The 11,203-nt window shown below is 50.2% G+C and overlaps 1 non-coding gene across 1 annotated transcript; it reads right to left on the reverse strand.

Annotated features, from left to right (window-relative positions):
• Nucleotides 1-4,539: 4,539 nt before the first annotated feature.
• Nucleotides 4,540-4,611, reverse strand: TRNAT-CGU. The gene has a single exon. It is a non-coding gene; the product is annotated as a tRNA-Thr (tRNA).
• Between the last annotated feature and the right edge of the window lie 6,592 nt (nucleotides 4,612-11,203).

Here is an 11,203-nt window from a genome sequence, read left to right on the forward strand (position 1 = left end):
CTCTCTCTCTCCAGCCGAGCAGGCGGGCGCCAGTGTCTGCGGCGCGCTCCCGGGGGAGCCCCGGTGCTCCGCTCTGCCCGACCGTCTGGCTGGCTAGCGGCTTCCGCCTCCCCCCCCCCGTCTGCCCCCCCCATCTGACAAAAGCCCACCGGCCAAGAGAGGAGGGGCTGGGACGGAGGAAAGGGGGCGGGGAGCTGCCAGGGGGTCTCTCGCCCCCCCCCCGCACTTCTGATTGCATAACACCAAGAGACAGGCAGGGAGAAAGGGAAGGAGGGGGTGCCGCCCGCCCCCCTCTTTCTCCCTTGGAGTGACCCCCTCCCCAAATACACCTGCCGGCGTCCGGAGCCCAGGCGAGGATCCCCACGCAGAGGAGAGCGGGGGAGGGACCTGGGGGAATCCCCAGAGGGGCTCCCCCGAGAGGACTCACCCGGCGGCGTTGCACAGGCGGGGGTGTCAGAAGAGACTCCGCCAGCGGCGGCGGGCCACGGGGAATCTCCCGGCTGCCTGCCTGGGGCCGAGGCCGGGGAGGGGGAAGAGGCGACCGGGCGCCTCCTGGCGTGGCCGCCGCCCCTCCCTCCCTCCTTCGCTAGCTGGCTGCTTCTCCTCCCCGGCGAAAGCGTGACTCAGGCGGGTGGAGGTGGGGAGGGGGTGTTTCGGCCGGTCAGGGGACCCCCCCCCAAAAAAAAATCTTACCGCGGCCGACCGCCCAAGAGGGAGTCTCCCCGAGTTGTCTGCCTGTCTGCCTGCCTGCCCCGCGGGGCAGCGACTCCTCTGCCCGCCCCGTCGGCGGAGACAGGGGGGTGTGGCCCGCCAGCCAAGGGAAGGCTGGGCCAGGCAGGGAGAAGAGCTCTAGCCGTGGGGTGGGGTGGTGGCATATAGGAAACTAAAGCCGATTTGGGGGGGGGCTCTTTGGAACTGGGAAACGGGTCTCTGCTCCCCCCTCCCAAAAAAAGCGCACCGGCCCACATCTGGCCAGAGGTGTCTCTGCGCTGCTAGGGTGCCCCGTCTCTCTCCGAAGTTGGAGTGTTAGTGAGCACCCCGCGACCTCGCGCTGCGGTGGCCCTTCCTCGCCTATGCCAAGGCCTGCAGCTCACGCATTAAAGGAAAAAGAACGAGGAGAGGAGAAGAGAAACTGCTGCTCCCCCCTCCAACACTCAGTCTCCACTTTGCAATATTTCCCTGCCGCTTTAAGAACCAACAAGCAACCGCGCGCCCGGAGCGTAGGAACAGGCTCCCAGGCTTCGCCAAGCCGGCGCCCCTTGCAGACGTTGCCGACTGCAACTGAGCTGCCAAGGCTGCGAGAAGCCAAGGGAGGGAAAGTAAAGGCCGGGGGGGGGGTGCTGCTGCGCGCAAAACGCAGGGAGGCGACAGGCAAGCAAGTAAGGTCCCTGCCCCGACCAGCTTGCTTGCAGTCCAACATGCTCCGGAAGGGGATCGGGCGGGGTGTAGTACAGTATAGGCGCTGGAAGAATGAGGAGAGCAGGGGAGACTTCTGCACAGCCAGGACTCTTGCGTTATCAGGCAGCTGCAGCAGGGAAAGAAACAAGCGAGCAGATGCAATTTTGAAATTGCCACCACGCCCACCCGCAGCTACACGGGGCTCCGGAGCTAGCTGGAGGGGAAAGGCCTCGCGGACGGTTCTGTAGGAACAGCAGCTGGAACCAGCGACCGCAGGCACAACTTGGATGTTTCCACACTTTATTCCTGCCTGGGGGAAAGGGCAAAAATGGCTGTTTGCCTCTCCTCCACCACCTCCTGATCTCAAAACATATTACGGGGCCTTCTGAAGGACTGCTGCTGTTACCAGGAGTCGTTCACGCATATCTGCGCCTGTCTTAGGGACTAGATGCTTAACTTTTGAAGTGAACGCCCAGGATGCTGTGTTTTGCATCTAGTTTCTGCACTTGCGTGGTGTGGCTGCAGAATCACTTCATAGGAACACAATCCTGCCTGTCATTGCAGGGGGTTGGACTAGATGACCCTCAGGGTCCCTTCCAACTCTACAATTCTATTATCTCCTTACACACCTGAGTTCAATTACATATTATATTATATTTTGTATTAATTGCATTGCATTGTATCTAACAAAAATACTTCATTTCCGAGTTTAATTACATGTTATGTGTTGTGTATTGTGTTATGTTACAAAAGTACTTCATTTTATTAAAAAAAAAAAAAAAAGGTTCTGCAGCCTCCAGCAGCTTGCTTGGAAGCTGCGTAGCATAGGCTGAAATTCCACCCCTGTTATTATTCGTTATTATGATGATTTATTAAATGTATCATATCCCTACGTTTCTCAGCGACTCACAATAAAATCCTAGACATTTCAGGACTAGGTACGATCACACAGAACAGGCTCACTGTACATGTCCAGAGGTGCTCTCCTCTTTTTAAATATTGCATTGCGTGGCATGACCCTAAGAAAGCCAACACCAGTTCTGAGCCCCAGCGAGCCCTTTGCATAAATTAGGCGCTGCCTCCACGCCCATTGGCTGAAATTCTGTGATGTCACAGTGGCTTCTGCAATGATGCAGGCCATCTGTACAGTCACAGAATGCGCCTGAACATTCCAACATTCTAGGGAGGAAAATCATCAGTGCAAAGGGACAAGGAACATCAGATAATATGCGCTGTTGTGGGTGGAAAATATTAGGAAGCTGCCTTGTACCAACTCAGACCATTGGTCTATCTAGCTCAGTGCTGTCCACACTGACTGGCAGCAGCTCTCCGGTTTTTCAGATGGCACCTCTCCCCTACAATCCCTGGAGATGCGAGGGACCACTGAGTATGATCTTTCCTCTGAAATAAGGCAAGTTGAATATGAAAATAGGGGAAAAAAACCCAACACATTAACTAATACTTTCTACATGGGGGGGGGGGTCCGCAAAGAATTGCAATTTTGTTCTGAATATTCCCCAATTTGCATGTTGAGTTGTTCCCCACACTCCCAACTTTAAACTGTCTCAACATGTTTTAATGTTTTACAAAAGCTAGCATTTAATAACATTTAGGTAAAAAAAAAAAGTAGCATTTAATAACATTTAAACAGCTCATCAGTGGGATATGCTAAAATACACAATTTAAAAACAAAACTTCCCTGAACTTCCCATAAGCACAGTTTCTTACTCTGTTATCTTTTGAGCCAAAGAGTTCCCTTCCCATCAGCATTCAGGTCATTCGAAAGAACCAGTTTAATTCGCAACAACTGCTTGTTTATCATCCGAGGTCACACTCCGAACAATCCCTGGGAATCGAAACCAAGGCGAAAACTTTTCGGTTGCTCGCATTATTGCTGCCGCTCACTTTTAATTTCCTTCGTTGAGTGCGCCCTGGGAATCATTTATTGAGATAAATAAATAAACAAACAGCTGGATGGATTTGCTGCCCTCCAGTGGTCACACGTGAGGTTTGATTTGCAAAAGCAAAAGTTCTGTTGCAAAAGAGGGAGCTGCCTGAATTTCAACAGGGGCGGTTATTGTGGCCTTTGAGCCAGACATGAAGAGTCACCTGTTGAACTTCTGCCTGCTGTGCAGGAGGCTGACCAGAAGAAGAGGAATCAACCTTCACTGTCAGAGAACAATGCAAATCATTATAGCATCTTATGCACTAAGGAACTGGAATTTTGCACCATAGGCTTGCAACCAGTCTGAAACTGGTTGGCTTATTTACATTTGCGCCTTGCTGTTCCGTAATTGTAATCAAGGCAGCTGCCAGTTGCCGCTTTCCCCCACAACGTCTCACTCTTTTTTTGCTCTGCAAATTCGGTTTTCTTTCCGACAACCTGCAACCACAGTTAAGTCTGGTGCTGCAAGAACGCCCTCTAGTGGCTCCGGGTGGTTTTTTTTTCCTGGACGCTGCTGACCACTGTTGTGAATTGCGCCGTGATGAGGACTAGAACCTTATATTTCTATAATGCAAGGCATTTAAGAAGTATCGCGATTCCCAGCCCAGTAAAAGCACTTAAGTGGAGGTGTTGAGCGTGCAATTATTATAATATGCCGGAATAAACAAATAAAAGCAAAGTTCACTGTTAGATTTTTGACTCCTACTTACTCCCAAGAGCAAGTCAGGAGCTTTTTAAAATACCGTGTGTATGCGTGTGCGTGGCAGGTTGCTCTCAAAAGGCGCAGGAGCTAGGAAAAGTCGTCGGCAACCCCAGGAGTGCAAGGCAATACAAGACAGATCGACCTCCCTTTAACGTGGGAAAAACCCCTTAAATAAAAAGCCAGCCTGCCCTCCTTTCCAGCGACTGGTACGATTAAGGGGCAGGACCCTGGTGAGTGAATGCTCTCCCCGTGTTTGCTTTCACGTGGGAAACAAACGGAGTCGAGCTTAGCTCGCTAGATTCCCCTTCGGCGTGGCTTCCTCGTCCCCCCCCCTTCCATTTCCTTCCCTTCCCTTCCCTTTCCTTTCCCCCTTTCTTTAAACTTTCACTTTCGGGTCTTAAATTGCCCTAAAAATGAGCCCCTCCCTCTCATTCTCTCTGGCGCGCCCACCAGGGCAAGGGGAAGAGGCATTCGGCCCGCGCGGGTTTTATCGAGGCACGGACGGGGTTCGAACCCGTGATCTTCGGTTTACGAGACCGACGCCTTACCACTTGGCCACCGCGCCTGCGTTGAAAGCCTCGCCTCACTCCCATCTAGGCTGGCGCCGCTCCCGAGGCGGCGGCGGCGAAGGCGGCGCGCGCCCCCGACGCTCGCCGCGCTGTCCTGATTATTATTTTTTTGTCCGCCGCCAAGCGGCAGCCCTGGGAAGCGCACGCGCGATCGGCCGGCCGCCTTGGAACTCCACACACCCCAGTGCGCATGCGCCTGGGTGTTCTCTAGGGTCTGTTGCAAAAAGACGGTCCGATCCTTTTCTTGCAACTCCGCACCGAGCAAATTCAGAGGATCCCCGGGGAGAGACAGGACACCTGCGGAGAGGCGGGCACATGCCCACCCCAAATCCCGGATTGCGAGCTGCTCTTTTCTTTTCAATTAATTTTTGATCCACTAAAGCAGATCGATGGACAAACCCAGTATTGAAAGTAACCCAAGGCTGTCATTGAAATAATAATAATAATAATTATTATTATTATTATTATTCCAAAACATTGCAAAAAAACCAAAAACACCACCCATTTTTCCATGAACCTATCAAGCTTGTTTTATATGTAATACTATAAGCTAATTAAATTAGATTAAATTAGAGATTGTTAGCTGCTTTGAGACTCCTTAGGGTAGTGATAAAGTGGGATATCAAATCAAAACTCCTCTTTTTCTAATCATTGATTTATGTATAAGCTAAACAAGCTATAGCTTAGGTGTGTGTGTGTCCCCCCCAAAATTCCACTATTAATATACTTCTTCTTAATTGTATTTCAGTGCAACAATTACTTTGATAAAATACATATTTTGTTATGTGCAAATGGCTTTAGATACCAATTAGGTCCATAAATTACCATATAGTATATATTCAACAACAAAAAACAGCCACAATTTGTTGTTGACAAAGGACAGCTGGACATATAAAGGGCCCCTTTACCTTCAGTAACTTAAGGCCTCATCAAACCTAAATCTGGCCCTGAGTTTAGCTACTCTGCCAACAGGGTTGCGCTGAGTAGGGGTGGGCAAATATGCTAATTTCAGTTTCTCTCAGTTTCTTATTCCCCCCATCTTTAAATTCTCCACACATTTCCACACCAGTTTTTTTTAAGTCCTCATGAAACTCCACCAGCATTTTAGTGCAAATGTCTAATGCCGGCAACAACCATTTTGCATGTGTTCAAAGAATGCGCAACCATGCATGCGTGCATTGCCGCAACCCAGATGGGGCCAGAAAGGGGGGGTGGGGTTGTACAAAAGAGGGCTTAACAGCGCAGGGTGGACTTGCATGCAAAACGGCCAATGCCCGTATACATTTTTTGTATGAAACTTTGCCCAATGTAACACATTTTTGCAGCGCATTTCCCTAATGCTCATGTTTCTCCCAATAAAATGAATCTCTAGACGTCATTTTCACTTGTACATGCATCTATTTGCACACTTTACCCCCAGTATATCCTTTTTTTGCGCACGTTACTCGGCAGGAGAGCTGCACTGCAGAATTAAAACGAAATGCAAATTTCAAAGGCTATAAGCTGTGTTTTGGTTTGCACGGTGTTTCAGAAAGTGTGGGCAAACTGAACCAAATTTTTTCCTTCAACAATCCCTAGGGAGGTGAGAATTTCACCCACGACATTAACATGTGCAAACTGTCAAAAAAACAACAAACCAGCACAAGATGGCCAGCAGCTGGGCTTCGCTTTCAGGCAAATAGCTTTAATAGTTTCTTCCTTCCCACCCCAATATTCCTTCTGCTTCTGAAGAAATCCCCTTTTCTCTCTCTCTCTAAGATGGCTGGATTGTCACAGCACGTTTTTTTCTCACTCCTTTTGCTTCCTTTTCTAAGCCGGAAGGAGCAGAGCTAGTTGGAGAAGTTTTGGATTTGCTCTCCAATCGTACCACCTGGGGGACCCGGTTCCCGTTCATTTTCAAAATCCGCTTTGGAAGGACCCAGCAGACAGGTTTGACGGCCGCCCCACTTTTATCCAGGGACATGCAGGCATAACAGAAGGGCCGGCTCGGCTTCGGGTCAGCGGAATGGCTCGGGTGTGCCGATTTCTTTGTTTTCCTTCCTCTTGCCTCTTTGTCAAAGCCAACGTGGACCTGCAGCTCCGCTCCCTGGCGCGGAAGCAGCTGGGCTTCCATTTTCTTCTTCAAGTGCAGATTCAGTTTCTCTTTCACCAAGTCCAGCTCAAGGAAGAGGCTTGCCCTTATAATTGAGGGTTCCTTTTTCCGGATCCTGACCTTCTCCATCTCCGACCTGCTTTCTACCTCCTTTCCACCAGCAGAAGGAGAAGGAAGCAGAGAGCCAGACTCAGTCGCTGGTTCCTTTTGCCCACTCCTTGCTTTCTCAGTTCGGCCAGCCTCTTTCGCCTTCTCCTCAAAGAAAGGCAAGAGAACCCTGCGGCGCTGCTGCTTTGTAGTTCCAGGACTTCCACCAACCTCTGTTCCTTCCTTATCCAGGGAAACCGGGAGAACCTTCTGGGCTGGCTCTCCCTCCTGCTCCTTTGGCTGCTCCTTTGTTTCTGCAGTCCCAGAACTTCCACCAACCTCTGTTCCTTCCTTATCCAGGGAAACCGGGAGAACCTTCTGGGCTGGCTCTCCATCCTGCTCCTTTGGCTGCTCCTTTGTTTCTGCAGTCCCAGGACTTCCACCGACCTCTGTGTCTTTCTTATCAAGGGGAACTGGGAGAACCTTCTGGGCTGAACCTGTGTCCTGCTCCTTTGGCTGCTCCTTTGATTCCACAGTTCCAGTAGTTCCACTAACCATTGCTCCTTTCTCATCAAAGGTAACCTTGCGAACCTTCTGGCCTGCAGCTCCGTCCTGCTCCTTTGGCTGCTCCTTTGTTTCTGCTGCTGCAGGACTTCCACCGACCTCTGTTCCTTTCTTATCAACGGGATCTGGGAGAACCTTCTGGCCTGCAGCTCCGTCCTCCTCCTTTGGCTGCTCCTTTGTTTCTGCTGTCCCAGGACTTCCACCGACCTCTGTTCCTTTCTTATCAACGGGATCTGGGAGAACCTTCTGGCCTGCAGCTCCGTCCTGCTCCTTTGGCTGCTCCTTTGTTTCTGCTGCTGCAGGACTTCCACCGACCTCTGTTCCTTTCTTATCAACGGGATCTGGGAGAACCTTCTGGCCTGCAGCTACGTCCTCCTCCTTTGGCTGCTCCTTTGTTTCTGCTGTCCCAGGACTTCCACCAACCTCTGTTCCTTTCTTATCAATGGGATCTGGGAGAACCTTCTGGCCTGCAGCTCCGTCCTGCTCCTTTGGCTGCTCCTTTGTTTCTGCTGTCCCAGGACTTCCACCGACCTCTGTTCCTTTCTTATCAACGGGAACTGGGAGAACCTGCTGGCCTGCAGCTCCGTCCTGCTCCTTTGGCTGCTCCTTTGTTTCTGCTGCTGCAGGACTTCCACCGACCTCTGTTCCTTTCTTATCAACGGAAATTGGGAGAACCTTCTGGCCTGCAGCTCCGTCCTGCTCCTTTGGCTGCTCCTTTGTTTCTGCTGTCCCAGGACTTCCACCGACCTCTGTTCCTTTCTTATCAACGGAAATTGGGAGAACCTTCTGGCCTGCAGCTCCGTCCTGCTCCTTTGGCTGCTCCTTTGTTTCTGCTGTCCCAGGACTTCCACCGACCTCTGTTCCTTTCTTATCAACGGAAATTGGGAGAACCTTCTGGCCTGCAGCTCCGTCCTGCTCCTTTGGCTGCTCCTTTGTTTCTGCTGTCCCAGGACTTCCACCGACCTCTGTTCCTTTCTTATCAACGGGAACTGGGAGAACCTTCTGGCCTGTAGCTCCATCCTGCTCCTTTGGCTGCTCCTTTGTTTCTGCTGTCCCAGGACTTCCACCGACCTCTGTTCCTTTCTTATCAACGGGAATTGGGAGAACCTTCTGGCCTGCAGCTCCGTCCTGCTCCTTTGGCTGCTCCTTTGTTTCTGCTGCTGCAGGACTTCCACCGACCTCTGTTCCTTTCTTATCAACGGGAACTGGGAGAACCTTCTGGCCTGCAGCTCCGTCCTGCTCCTTTGGCTGCTCCTTTGTTTCTGCTGTCCCAGGACTTCCACCGACTTCTGTTCCTTTCTTATCAATGGGATCTGGGAGAACCTTCTGGCCTGCAGCTCCGTCCTGCTCCTTTGGCTGCTCCTTTGTTTCTGCTGTCCCAGGACTTCCACCGACCTCTGTTCCTTTCTTATCAATGGGATCTGGGAGAACCTTCTGGGCTGCAGCTCCGTCCTGCTCCTTTGGCTGCTCCTTTGTTTCTGCTGTCCCAGGACTTCCACCGACTTCTGTTCCTTTCTTATCAATGGGATCTGGGAGAACCTTCTGGGCTGCAGCTCCGTCCTGCTCCTTTGGCTGCTCCTTTGTTTCTGCTGCTGCAGGACTTCCACCGACCTCTGTTCCTTTCTTATCAACGGGAACTGGGAGAACCTTCTGGCCTGTAGCTCCATCCTGCTCCTTTGGCTGCTCCTTTGTTTCTGCTGCTGCAGGACTTCCACCGACCTCTGTTCCTTTCTTATCAAGGGGAACTGGGAGAACCTTCTGGCCTGCAGCTCCGTCCTGCTCCTTTGGCTGCTCCTTTGATTCCACAGTTCCAGTCGTTCCAATGACCATTAATCCTTTCTCAACAAAGGCAACCTTGTGGACTGGCGTTCCTTCCACCTGCATTTTTTGGTCCTTTGATTCTGCAGTTGCAATTCTTTCACCAATATCTTTTTCTTTCACATCAAGGGAAATATTGTGGTGTATCCCTCCCACCACCTCCTTCTGGAGGTCCCTTGATTCCACAGTTACAGTTCTTCCAGTGATTACTATTCCTTTCTCATCAAAGGGGATTGGAAGAACCTTGTGGCCTGGCCCTCCATCCACCTTCTTTTGGTGGTCCTTTGATTCCACCATAACAGTTCTTCCACTCATCTCTATTACTTTTTCAACAATGGAAGTTGCAAGAACCTTGTGGCCTGGCCCTCCCTCCACCTCCTTTGGTTCGTCCCTTGATTCCACCATAGCAGTGCTTCCATTTATCTCTGTTACTTTTTCATCAAGGAAAATTGGGAGAGCCTTGTAGTGTGGACTTCCCTCCACCGACACTTCCTTTTGGTGTTCCTTTAATTCCACAATTCCAGTTCTCCCTGTGATCACTATTCCTTTCTCATCAAGGTAGATTGGAAGAACCTTGTGGCCTGGTCCTCCCTCCACCTCCTCTTGGTGGTCCCTTGATTCCACCATAACAATGCTTCCACTCATCTCTGTTATTTTTTCATCAATGGAAATTGCAAGAACCTTGTGGCCTGGTCCTCCCTCCACCTCCTTTTGGTGGTCCCTTGATTCCACCATAACAGTGCTTCCACTCATCTCTGTTATTTTTTCATCAATGGAAATTGCAAGAACCTTGTGACATGGTCCTCCCTCTACCTCCTTTGGTTGGTCCCTTGTTTCCACAATTCCAGTTCTTCCAGTGATCACTGTTCCTTTTTCATCAAGGAAAATTGGGAGAACCTTGTAGTGTGGACCTCCCTCCACCTCCTTTTGGTGGTCCCTTGATTCCAACATAACATTGCTTCCACTCATGTCTGTTATTTTTTCATCAATGGAAATTGCAAGAACCTTGTGGCATGGTCCTCCTTCCAGCTCCTTTTGAAGTTCCTTTGTTTCTACAGTTCTGGTTCTTCCTTCGACCTCTGTTCCTTTCTCATCAAATAAGATTGGAAGAACCTTGTGACATAGTCCTCCTTCTACCTCCTTTGGTTGGTCCCTTGTTTCCACAATTCCAGTTCTTCCAGTGATCACTGTTCCTTTTTCATCAAGGAAAATTGGAAGAACCTTGTAGTGTGGACCTCCCTCCACCTCCTTTTGGTGGTCCCTTGATTCCAACATAACAGTGCTTCCACTCATCTCTGTTATTTTTTCATCAATGGAAATTGCAAGAATCTTGTGGCATGGTCCTCCCTCCCCCTCCTTTTGGTGGTCCCTTGATTCCAACATAACAGTGCTTCCACTCACCTCTGTTATTTTTTCATCAATGGAAATTGCAGGAACCTTGTGGCATGGTCCTCTCTCCACCTCCTTTGGTTGGTCCCTTGATTCCATAATTCCAGTTCTTCCAGCAATCACTTTTGCTTTCTCATCAAATGTGATTGGAATAACCTTGTGGCCTGGCCCTCCTTCCAGCTCCTTTTGAAGTTCCTTTGTTTCTACAGTTCTGGTTCTTCCTTCGACCTCTGTTCCTTTCTCATCAAATAAGATTGGAAGAACCTTGTGACATGGTCCTCCCTCTACCTGCTTTGGTTGGTCCCTTGTTTCCACAATTCCAGTTCTTCCAGTGATCACTGTTCCTTTTTCATCAAGGAAAATTGGGAGAACCTTGTAGTGTGGACCTCCCTCCACCTCCTTTTGGTGTTCCCTTAATTCCACAATTCCAGTTCTTCCTGTGATCGCTGTTTCTTTTTCATCAAGCAAAACCGAGAGAGCCTTGTAGTGTGGCCCTCCCTCCACCTCCTTTTGGTGGTCCCTTGATTCTACCTTAATAGTGCTTCCACTCATCTCTGTTACTTTTTCATCAATGGAAATTGCAAGAACCTTGTGACATGGTCCTCCCTTTTCCTCCTTTGGTTGGTCCCTTGATTCCA

This window comes from Lacerta agilis, chromosome 13 (genome assembly GCF_009819535.1).
Source record: "Lacerta agilis isolate rLacAgi1 chromosome 13, rLacAgi1.pri, whole genome shotgun sequence".
NCBI classification, from domain to species: Eukaryota; Metazoa; Chordata; class Lepidosauria; order Squamata; family Lacertidae; genus Lacerta; species Lacerta agilis.